Genomic DNA, 13,275 nt, shown 5'->3' on the forward strand with positions numbered 1-13,275 from the left:
CGCACACACACACACACACACACACACACACACACACACACACACACACACACACACACACACACACACACACACACAACCACCGCTGCTGCCAACAACCACCCACCCCCACTGTCTGCATTTGTTCAACTCCCGTTCCATGACAGCCGTCGCCTTCAGACTCCACAGTCTGCTGACAAAACAAACGACTACAGGAGGCTGAGATAGCCCTATTCTATCCATCTTTCTTTTCTTTTTTTCTCTTTCGCCCCAACAAAGGGAGGAACACTCACACCCTCAGAGAGCTTGGTTATTTCTGCAGAAGGAATGAAAACACTCCCCACTCCCCACCCCCCACCCTCCTAAAAAAAAGCATAATTAGGCTCCATATTTCACAATGTTCTCTCTTTATATACCAAGTGATGTGGAGGTTCATAATGAAGTTTGATGAATATTTAGTGTTCACTAAAAATGCATAGACAGACACATTTTTCTGTTTCAAAGTGAGGAGTGAAGAACTAGCTGAGGAAAATAAATATTTTCATTTCATTTTCTTTATTTTTTGTGAACTTTTCAACTGCTCTCATTACTGAGTTCTCAGTGGAAAACAGGCCGGTTTGAATATTGCTAATCTTAAAATGCTCCTCACTGTTCATGCATATTAACGAGCACAGCCAACAAAGACAATACATTTACAGGCTGTTGATGTTTTAGATTAAGCCACATTTATTTAAAGAAATGTATGTTTATTTAATTATTGAACTATTCCCACATGCATAAAGATCAACTATGTGTTTTGAAGTTATATGTTAAAAAAACACATTTGCAATTCATATATTTCGAAAGACATTCACAGTAAGATCATGCTCAACGAGATCATGCTCCCCCTAGCTCATCTTGCGTCATCATCCTTAATTAATCCCAGCCCAGCTGAGACGAACAGAGCCCTTGACCAGATCTGCTGTTGGTCTAGCTAGCAGTTGTGCTGATTTATGAACATTGTTGACATCCATCCTCATTTTTCTCACAGGATTGAGATAACTCAGACAAATGTGTGATAAACACAGCGTCCTGTGTTTAGCGTCCACACACACACACACACACACACACACACACACACACACACACACACACACACACCTGTGTGTTTCAGGTTTCACACACACACACACACACACACCTGTGTGTTTCAGGTTTCACACACACACACACACACACACACACACACACACACACACACACACACACACACACACACACACATACACACACACACCTGTGTGTTTCAGGTTGATCCAGTGTGTACATTTTGTTTAAAGAGATCTCAGAATTAGTGCTGGTGTCCATGGCTGGCCCAGTGGCTCGCTGATGGACTTGGATAAAGTCATAAATCCATCGCATGAATAAAATAAATCATCTGCGCAGCCACCTGCTGTTGCATTCAGACATATGGGGGAAAGTCATGGTTAATAACACCATCACTGCACAAAGGGCCAGCCATCTGCTGCTGCTGCACGCTGGGATCAAACGGACTCCCCGAGCCTCCCCATACTCACCACGTCAGTCTCTACACACTCCTGCACTGACTCACCTGTGCTGTGTGTCCGCACACCAGTCCAGACACACACACACACACACACACACACACAGACTGACACACACACACACACACACACACACACCAACATGCACACACAGACACAGACACACACACACAAACATGCGCACAGACACACACACACACACACAAACATGCACACACAGACACACACACACAAACATGCACACAGACACACACACAGGGTTGGGTAGTAACGGATTACATGTAATCTAGATTACGTAATCAGATTACAAAAATCAAGTAACTATAATCAGCCCAGATTACAATAAAAAAAATGTGTAATCAGATTACATTTACATTGTTGGGGATTATCTGATTACATTTTATCATGCAAACAATGCAACTTTTTTATGATAGCCTAGCTATCTTTTAATTTGACAACACTTTTTAGACTTTTTTAAGATATAGTTAAGAACAAAATTATTCATACCCCTGGCAAATATTGATTTTCTCTTGACCAATATATTTGTTCTTACTTAAAATTACACTTGCCAAAAGGTTGCAAGACAATGTGGTAAAAACATGGAATAAAAAAAAGTGTTTATCTTTTTTAACATTTTTATGAAAAATTGCGTGTTCAAAATTATTCATACCCTTTTTAAACAATCACTGGAAACATCTTTATTTACCACCACAGCTCTCAAAATGGTTCATAATACCCACCAAGCCTCTTCATGTCTCCACAATGATTATAGACTGCACCTTTTTAGCAGGTTTTGAGGCAGGAACGATTATTTGCCATCACTTTGGCCTTGTGCTCACTTTTTTGACGGATTGAGGTCCACTCTAAAATGTTGATATTGTTCTCTGTTAACCATTTCTTGCCTTGTTTGGCTGTATGTTTTGGATCATTGTGTGGTTTAATGTTCAAATGCTGCTTTTTGGGGCAGCCATGGCCTACTGGTTAGGGCTTAGGCCTTTGGGCTTGCCGGTTCGGCTTCACTAATTCACGGATTGGGATAAATACAGAGACCAAATGTCCCTCACGGGATCAAAAGATATACTTACTTACTAACTTACATACTATTGGAGCAGGTCTCTCGGCACACTGCCTGATCTTTTCCTCCTGATCTTAATGTAGCCTCTTGTTTTAGTGTTACTATTTACTTTGAGAAAGTCACCAGGTCCGCCTGGTTGAAAAACATCCCAAAATAATAATTTTCTCACCCCCACAATTGAAATGGACATGGTGTCATTAGGGTTTAATGCTTCCCTTTTTTATGCCAATCTCAGGCCATGTCCCTGGGTCAAAAAAATCCAGCGAAAGATAAATTCTTTGTCCAGGTGTGCCCTTATAATAAAGGTTAAGCTGAGTTGTGCATGTTTGGAGAAGAGTGGAGAAAAATAGAATGAGAATTCTTTCATCAATTCTGTGGTGGTGTCTTTTACTTAATGGGCATATTTATTGAAGTAATCTAAAAGTAATCCTAAAGTAATCAGATTACGTTACATGTTTTTGGTAATCCAACTGATTACGTTACTGATTACAAAAATGACCATGTAATTTGTAGTCAGTAATGGATTACATTTCAAAGTAATCTGACCCAACCCTGCACACACACACAGACACACACACACGCACACACAGACACACACACACACACAGACACAGACACACACACACACACACACACACCCAGCTGTGTGCAGGGGATGTGCAGGAGAACAGGCCAACTCACTCCAGCAGCCACCTACCACACAGCTGTGAGCTCCAGAGCAGAACATGCAGCATATAGCCCGTCCTGTCTGTCTGAGACTGAGTGGATGTACATCAGATCAGTGCCAGATCGACTCTAAACTCTAATCTGGCTGAGTCTGCCTCCGTCAGCTCTTACAGACTTAATCCCACCACTGACACCAGCGCTGAGACTACAGACCACAGACTAGCGACTAGCGACGAGATGCAGAGAAAGCGGGTCACAGTGAGGAGGACAAAAAAGAGATTGATAATTAAACACAGCCATCGCGTGCCGGTGGAGTCGTTGAAGGGACTCACGATTTATGACCGTATGGCTGTATAAAGATGAATGGCCCCCCATTAGTCGTCGTAGTCACCTAATCCAATCGGTGTAGCTTAAACACACAGGCTGCTCCGAACACAGCATCTGGTGTCTGTGTGGCGAAAGTTTTATTTATTTTTTTTGTCTGTATTTTCTGTGTTTTTTTTATTTTGTGGACCCAGTTAAGCTACAGAGGCAAATGTGCGGTGTTTACCAGATGTGCGGTGTTTACCAGATGTGCGGTGTTTACCTGTGTGAGTCCCCAGGAGCACTTTCCACTCGGCTGAGCCGCAGGTTCTGCCCTCAGCACGCAAACTGCCGTTCATCACACTTGTCACCATCACAGAAGGACTCGTACCTGCGGAGGCCCTTCAAGGCCTTTGGTCTCAGTGATCATGATTGTTGTGGCAAGCAGATAGTCGTCTAAAGCCTGTTTACCAGGGCGGGAGTGAGGAAATGTCAAGTGCTTGTCGGAGGCATTTTATTCTTTGTATGCTCTCTCTCTCTCTCTCTCTCTCTCTCTCTCTCTCTCTCTCTCTCTTTGTGTGGGAAAGCGTGAGTGTGTGGGTATGTGTACAGGTGTGAAGGTGTATGTGTTTGTGTGTCCGTTTGTGTATGTCTGTGTGTGTGTACAGATGTGAAGATGTGTGTGTGTGTGTGTGTGTGTGTGTGTGCAGATGTGAAGGTGTGTGTGTGTGTGTGTGTGTGTGTGTGTGTGTGTGTGTGTGTGTGTGTGAGTGAGTGTATGTGTGTCTGAGTGTGTGTGTACAGATGTATAGGTGTGTGTGTGTGTGTGTACAGATGTGAAGGTGTGTGTGTGTGTGTGTGTGTGTGAGTGAGTGTATGTATGTCTGAGTGTGTGTGTACAGATTTATAGGTGTGTGTGTGTGTGTGTGTGTGTGTGTGTGTGAGTGAGTGTATGTATGTCTGAGTGTGTGTGTACAGATTTATAGGTGTGTGTGTGTGTGTGTGTGTGTACAGATGTGAAGGTGTGTGTGTGTGTGTGTGTGTGTGTGTGTGTGTGTGTGTATACAGATGTGAAGGTGTGTGTGTGTGTGTGTGTGTGTGTGTGTGTGTGTATGCTAGACAGCAGCTAGCGGTGCCGTCATTGGTATGTGTGTCAGGCCGCTGTCTCAGCTGCCGTCTGTCTGCTCTGAGCAGGTGGAGAGATGGACTGCAGACAGCAAATGAGCTGTTTCGCTGACAACACTGAAAAGATGGATGCGATTAATTTTTCATTACGCACTGAGATCACCGGCGATCCTAATCAGCCCTAACTGTGCATGTTAAGGTTACGGGAATGAAGAAAGAGAGAATACAATTCATGTAATAACTGCAAATTCAAATTCAGGGCCTATTGATGTTTGATGCCTCGCTATCTGCTAATGAGACAGAGGCATCTCTCTCGTGTTCATCAGGACTTCATTCATTATAGATAAAGGAAATAGCATTGTGCAGACGTGAATATGAAACAAATAAAAATATGACGACAGGAAGGATGATAGAGAAAGAAAGTCTGGGAAGAAGGTGGGGGGGGATGGGGGGGTGTTCTGAACATCATAGCATTCTTATCATTATGTTAACATTAGCAGAGCTATACAGTCTAAAGAGGAAAGCCCTGAGGAAAGCCCAGTTTTCATAGAGGAACCGTGGGTCACTTTGTGTCAAATGAATGACATATGAATGATAATGTAAAGTATGAGGACTGTTTGCATACCAAAAATCATGCTTGAGTCTGAAGTAGTTACTGAGATAAGATAGTCTGAAGTTGCTAAAATGGCTTACTTATGCCCACTTATCTGAAATTGGGGTAGGTGTACTGAAAAGTAAAATTCTCATAGAAATATTCCAAATTTGGAGGCATAACTTTGGAGACCTTTCTTCCAGATGTTGAAGCACAGAATATCAGTGATTAAAGAAAATGTGAGGGGGTCAAGCAAAAAGGTTTTCCAAAATTGGTTCATTTTATTTCAGCATGACCCTTCTGCTTTAACACGTACAGTCTAGCAAGCAATCTTCACTCTGACCAGCAGGGGTGCCGCTGGAAAATTTGGGCCCTATGGCAGACAATAATTCTGGGCCCACCCAATAATACTATTAAGGGCCCCCTGTCAGTGCTGGGCCCTTAGAATCCCCGCCCCCCACCAGCAGCATCCCCTGCTGACCAGGCTAAGTAAGTTTACATGATAACATGACATACTACATGGACATCCGCTTGGATGAGTTTCGGATAAGAACACACTCAACACACTCACAAACATAATAGATGTGCAATCAACAGGGGCAAGGGACTGGGGGGTAAAACCAGTATTGATTACTAGGGCCCCAAGGGGAGGGAGGGCCCTTAAATATTTAATTTTACTTAGATATTTTAATTTACTAATTACATTTCATAATAAATGTCAGATGAAATGTAAATGTAAATGGCTGAATAACTTTTGTTGAATAATTTTGTATACAAAAAAAAGCGATGACTATCTAAGGTCTCACCCACCCCTTCTAATGTGCCAAATGGTTTAGTCCATCTGCACACATGTTGTTTGTGTTAGTTCAGTTGAGCATCAGTGCTAGTGGTAAAGCGCAAACTATGCTGCTGTACAAATGTCTTTCTCCAAGAAAGCTAAATCTGGCCACCAAAAAAGAAAGGAAAGACAGGAGAAGGAGATGAGGCTAAAATGAGAGGAAACAATTATTAACAGACTTACTTTCAAAGAGGTGAGCACAGACTAGAACACAAAATCCATGGTGCTTAACTGCTTGAATATCTCTGCGATAGTTAGTGCTAAAACCTACTGAGACAACCCGTTGAAAGAGCAGAAAATACACTTTCAAGTGATACCATGGTTATACATGTAGGCCTATTCTGAAGTAAAGACTAAAAATATAATCTACACTAACTATGCTGTTTGCATACAACACACCATTATAACAGTAGCCTAATTTGAAACATGTTTAATTTGAAATGAATAGGCTATGATAGCTATACAATATAATTAGCAATAATACAGTAGGCTAATAAGTGTCATAGGTAGCTAAGACTACATATTATGTCAACATTATAGCTGTATCAGATTTACGTTGAAGTAGATCTTAACATTGTGAAATACACGGCCTTCAGTTTCAGAAACACTCGTCACATCGGAGAGTGGAGTAGCAACAGACCCCTCATCATCCTCTGTGGAGTTGAGACAAGGTGATCTTATATAGTTAAAAAAAACATGTTCAGCCTTTTTGACTGAAAGGTTATATTAGTGTGTTTTATTATATTAGGCTATAATTAGGATAAGAGGCAAATATCAAATGCATTCATGTAGAGAAAGATGATAGAGAAGATGTGACTGATGACGATGGAGGTGAAGAGAGCATGGAGTATGGTTGCTCTGAGCCCAGGGAGGTCATGACAGAAGAGGAACTAGAAAGTAGGCAGAGCCGTGCAGAACAGTGAGAAAGAGGAACTAGAAAGTAGGCATAGCCGTGCAGAACAGTGAGAAAGAGGAACTAGAAAATAGGCAGAGCCATGTAGAACAGTTTTTGCCAAAGGATCCAGGACTATAGCCAGAGAAATTAACAAATGATCAGACACCACAGCATGCATGTAGTCATGTCATGTACCTTAAACTTAACCTTAGCAACCACAGTAAAGTAGGCTAGAGAATGTTGGAAAAAGGAGTTTTGAAATGTGTGTAGTCATACGCACACATCACAGATTATTAACCTACTTTAAGCAAGCACAGTTATTACCCTATCACCTACAGATTCATGTGTACATTGGTGTGATCATTATTATTATTATTTTTATTTTTTTTGGGGGGGGGGGGGGGGGCGTGGGGGCCCATCAGGACTGCCTATGCATAGGGCCCAGGATCTTGTGCCTTAGTGTCTGATCACGACCATCAGAGCAATAACAGACAACTGTAAACTGTCCAGACAACTGTAAACTGTCCGCAGTCACGAATGCCCTCACAAAATACTAACACTAAAGCCAGCTGACCAGTAGAAGGATACTCCTAGAGTGGAAATCTCCTGTGAAACTCTGTTCTGTTTCGTTGGGTTTGAAATTATGTAGGCTAGTGGTGAATCACCATCTAAATTGAAATGAGAGAGTCCATTAAACATATGTGAATTTGCATGGGCTAATCAGGCAATATTTAGCAGATTTCAGTGTCTAATTGGCATTCAGTACCAGCATAAATACTGTCCACTAATCTTAAGAAGTGCAGATCATTTTCAGTTTCATCAGAAGTTTATCTCCCATTCTGCTTGTTAAAATTTCCCTCCATTACATTGCAGCTCATTCCACATAGTTCAATGCACGAGAAGTTTTTTTATCTTTGCATTAATTCATTCCATATCACGGGGATGCTGACACACTATGTCAGAAACTTCAAAGGGACTCTTTATGGTGAGAGTGAGACCATCAGTGAAGAAATGCATTTGTTGAACACTGGAGTGTATTGCATATATTATACAGTTATGGATATAATGCCAACAAGATGATAAAGACATATCTCGGAACAGTAGCAAAAGGAAAAGTATAAATGAATGTTGAGTTAGATCTGCAGATTGAGTTCTCTTTCGGTCTGTGCAACACCTTTCCACCAAGTCTTAGAGTCAGGCCAGTGTGACACACAGACAGATAAACTCACCCAAAAACATAACAATTAGTAACAGTAAAATCCAAATGCTTATTTTAAAGTCTAGAGGTCTAAAGCCTAAAGTTTCAAGAAGTTTGCCAAGAATCACCATATAGTGCTCAGTCTTCTGAATTTTCTCACTCAATTCTCAATAATTTCTATAGGTCCACAAAATGGCATCATCACGGTGCACCTGTAATCTCCTGAAGTTTCAGTATGTATGTTGTGTAAACGTCCCTCCCGGCATGCTAGTGAGAGAGCTAGCAGTTTGGGCTTTTAGCTTGACTGCTACCACGCTCAACTCCCGATCCAAGGTGCTGCAGTTTGCGGGTATGAGTCCTGGCGAGTGTCAGGCTTAGCTGCGCGGTGTCGACACAACGGTTACACACACACACACACACACACATACACACACACACACACACACACACACACACAGTTGTCTCCATGTATAATTTCCTCACTTTAAAATCGCTTCAGATAAAAGCGTCACAAATATGAATAAATATGGCCTTCATAACTATTAATAATAATAAAAAAAACATTAAATGATAACATTCATCATTTAGAGCTTGGGTCGTTCAGGGGAACAATGATGATCTCTTTCTCTCCCTCTCCCTCTCTCTCTCTCTCTCTCTTTCTCTCTCTCTTTCTAGCTGCGTGTGTGTGTATTTGTGTATGAATTGTAAGGCTTTCATAATTTAAACTGACCTAAGGAATGCCTACTAAATAGTACGTATGCATCAGTAATATGCAATAGGAAATTATATATTACAGGTTTGTGTCCTGCAGCGGGTTTCTCGTCCAAAAATTCCGATCACACTCTTGCTCATTTACATGTCTTGTGCTGCCAACAGCCACCAGTTCTGTCTGACACCCTTTCATGAATACAGAATCGACAAAAAGCTGCGATTGGCCAATTAGGGCAGCTCACATCATGAATGTGGACTAAGGGTATAATTATCAACCACAGACAGAACCTAATAAGGCCACTATAGAGGATGGGAGGATTTAAGCTAAAGGTCATTGATTTTAATATGAATACTATTACTATCTAGGCATATGGGTATACGTATGAGTCTCATCTCTGTCCTCAGAGAGTGGCAGCTTATATTGCGCATTCCTGTGGCATAGCTTCAATTTAGATTGTGATTGGTTTGTAGAAGAGTCTGTAAATGAGAGTGCTAAAAAACCTTATTCAGATATCTGTATGATGAGTCTGGGAGGGCTGTGATCTTCAGAGGGATGTGTTACTCTCAAAGGTTTTTTAGCTCTCAGCCTCAGCTTTAGCTGTGCAGTTGTGCTTGTGAGAGCAAAATAATATACCGCTATATGATATGATATGATATGATATGATATGATATGATATGATATGATATGATATGATATGATATTATAGTGTATAACCAGTGTTGTCAATGTCAATAGTGGGCCAGCTAATGCTGAAGGGTTCCTCAGGAGGAGACAGCCTTGACACACAGGTGTGTAGTGGCATGGCTCTCGTACCTCTTGGGGATTTGAGTGTATCGTTGAGTTGATGGATTGGCACAGATGCACAGTAGATTGAGTTGTCCAGATGTGAGGATATTAACCCAACATATTGTCTTGCCATCGAATCCCCACATGTATTGCTCACACTGAAAAATACAGTGTCTGCTAGTCACACTAGGAATACAGTGTCTTCTATAGTCACACTAAGAATACAGTGTCTGCTATATTCACACTAAAGATACAGTGTCTGCTATAGTCACACTAAGAATACAGTGTCTGCTATAGTCACACTAAGAATACAGTGTCTGCTATATTCACACTAAAGATACAGTGTCTGCTATAGTCACACTAAGAATACAGTGTCTGCTATAGTCACACTAAGAATAGTGTCTGTTAGTCACACTATGAATAGTGTCTTCCAGTGGGCATCGGGGCACAGTGTAGCTATGAGATCACCCCACTACAGTCACAAAAAAAGAGAGAAGACATGCAGAAAAGAAAACTGCCCTCTCCCTTCAAAATGTGTCAAATATGTCCCCGCTTCACCATCGCCCAGTCTCAGGCACGAGCCCCGTACCTGCCAGGCAAATGATTGACTGTCACTGTCATGGCTGCCATTTGGCAGATTGCATATTAATGCTGATGTCTGTGCCAAGGTCACTGTCGTCCGTCATGTCAGAGCGTCCCCACCCCCCACATCCAGGTGATTCTTCTTCCCTTCAGCTTCCTGCTCAGCATCAGAGGTGTGTGTGTGTGTGTGTGTGTGTGTGTGTGTGGTGATTGGTTTCACTGAGCGCTTTCCAACATGGCTGCCCACAGAATAAGAGAAGACGGTGAATGGGGTTGGGGTTGGGGTGGGGTTGGAGGGGTGTTGGGGTGGTGTTGGTGTTGGGGTGGTGTTAGTGTTGGGGTGGTGTTGGGGTTGGAGAGGTGTTGGGGTGGTGTTGGTGTTGGAGTGGTGTTGGTATTGGGGTGGTGTTGGTGTTGGGGTGGTGTTGGGGTTGGAGGGGTGTTGGGGTGGTGTTGGTGTTGGGGTGGTGTTGGGGTTGGAGGGGTGTTGGTGTTGGGGTGGTGTTGGGGTGGTGTTGGTGTTGGGGTGGTGTTAGGGTTGGAGGGGTGATGTTGGGGTGATGTTGGTATTGGGGTGGTGTTGGGGTGGTGTTGGTATTGGGGTGGAGGGGTGTTGGGGTGGTGTTGGGGTGGTGTTGGTATTGGGGTTGGAGGGGTGTTGGGGTGGTGTTGGGGTCATGTTGGTGTTGGGGTGGTGTTGGTGTTGGGGTGGTGTTGGTGTTGGGGTGGTGTTGGGGTTGGAGGGGTGTTGGGGTGCTGTTGGTGTTGGGGTGGTGTTGGGGTTGGAGGGGTGTTGGCGTTGGGGTGGTGTTGGGGTGATGTTGGTATTGGGGTGGTGTTGGTGTTGGGGTGGTGTTGGTGTTGGGGTGGTGTTGGGTAGGTTGTGGTGTGTCTTGGAGGGATCCATTAAATGTATAAAAAGCTGCTGAATGGAGTGAAACTGAAACCTGCTGTGTGTGTGTGTGTGTGTGTGTGTGTGTGTGTGTGTGTGTGTGTGTGTGTGTGTGTGTGTGTGTGTGTGTGTGTGTGTGTGTGTGTGTGGTGGGGGAAGGAGGTGGCATATTGCAGTGGATCGATTGCTGTGAGCTGTGAGCACTCTGTGGTGTAACTTACCCATTTAATTAGCGCTCCATCTCCTGCCATAAACAAACATGATAGTATCCCTAAAAGCGCTTAGAATCCCATCATTAAAGTGTTCATGCTCTCTCTCTCTCTCTCTCCCCACCCCCTCTCTCTCCCTCCCTCTCTCTCTGTCTCCTTCTAACTGTTACACACACACACACACACACACACACACACACACACACACACACACACACACACACACACACACACACTCCAGATCTGGAAGATGAGTCAATGTCAGATTTTGAAATTAAATGAGAAATGCTGCCCTCCTCTGGATAAACTTTGTACTAATGCCTCAACACACATGTGTCAATGTCCAGTGTCCATTGTCATTTTGATGTGAGAAATGAAGTGAGAAATGAGAGTTTAGTGAGACCTGTATTTAAATACATAACTTGCCTTCTATTTCAAGTAGGTATTAAGCCTGTAGTGAGCTCATTATAAGAATAATGATAATCTCATTATTCTATGCAGGTAAGCGTGATGCGTTCACTATAAGTATTCCATGCAGGTAGAAGTGATAATCTCATTATTCTATGCAGGTAAGCGTGATGCGTTCACTATAAGGATTCCATGCAGGTAGAAGTGATAATCTTATTATTCTATGCAGGTACTGTAAGCATGATGAGTTCACTATATGGACTCCATGCATTGGGTAGATGAACTCTCCTGGGAAGACTCTCCTGGGTAAGATGTGAATAAAGACTCTCCTGGGAAAGATGTGAGCCCTGAGTCCTCTGTCATAGATCTGAGAGTTTGTCTCAGTGCAACTATCCCACCGTCCCATTCACACTTCGTCCTACTCACTGTCTGAGTCCTCTTATACAATTGTGCTACCTGCCTACAAGTCAATATTCACTTTAACTAGCACTATAACCGGCTACTCTGACATTTGATTGTAGAGGTTTTTAAAGTTTCATGGAATTTTGTTATCATCATGATAGTCTTTTTTAAATTACATTTAATCAATTCTGTTATTTTATTTGATTATTTGATTATTTAAATGGTTCGCTCACTATGATGAAAAGCTACATCAGGTATTCTGTGTGAGCCTCTGTGATATTGGATTAGACTATACATGTACAGCTGTATCAGCCCTGATATTGAATAATTACTGGTGTAAACACAAAGGAAGGTTAGACGCTTACAGGGAGAGCTCATCCATTCTGGAGCGGCATAAATATGAAATATGTAGCAATGGGTTTACAAGTCTGGCAGCGAGCCGTCATCTTCAGCCATTCTGTTTGACCCAGAAAGAGGATGACAGGCGAATGCTCAGCCTCCCAGCTGACTTAATTAGGACTGTAAGCGCTGGGCTGAACCATGTAACCTTCAAATCATCATTCTCCCTCTCGAAAAATATAAAACCACTTCTGAATCCCCACCCTCCTTTTCTCTCTCTCTCTCTCTCTCTCTCTCTCTCTCTCTCTCTCTCTCTCTCTCTCTCCCTCCCCCTCCCCCTTCCCGTTCTGCTTTTCCCAGAGATTTCTCGTGTCTCATGGCTCTGAAGTAGAGCAACAACTTAATCGAGTCGGTTTCTGCTACGTGAGGAGAATAGCTCTGGAGTTAAAAGGCTCAGCGTCGGAGCAGCCAATTAACAGACAGCGAGCCTGGCGCTAAAGGGAATAACTGCACAGTGATAAGCTGCCTCCTGTCAAAGCCATTCACCGGGAGCTGGTGACATCTTTTTTTTTATGATGTCACCAGGAAAAGGGGCCCAATAATAACGCAACGTTAAGACGGAGGGTACAGCAGTCGAGCTCAGCGAACGAGGAACAATAGCTGTGTGCACACGAGGAGGCTCCATTCTCCTCCACTGCTGTGTTTCTGAGGGTTCAGCCGGGGGTGAAAG

This window comes from Alosa pseudoharengus, unplaced genomic scaffold (genome assembly GCF_046254945.1).
Source record: "Alosa pseudoharengus isolate Yale_2024_CS ecotype anadromous, Long Island Sound unplaced genomic scaffold, YU_APseudo_1.1 YU_APseudo_1.1_scf_14, whole genome shotgun sequence".
Classification (NCBI taxonomy): Eukaryota; Metazoa; Chordata; class Actinopteri; order Clupeiformes; family Clupeidae; genus Alosa; species Alosa pseudoharengus.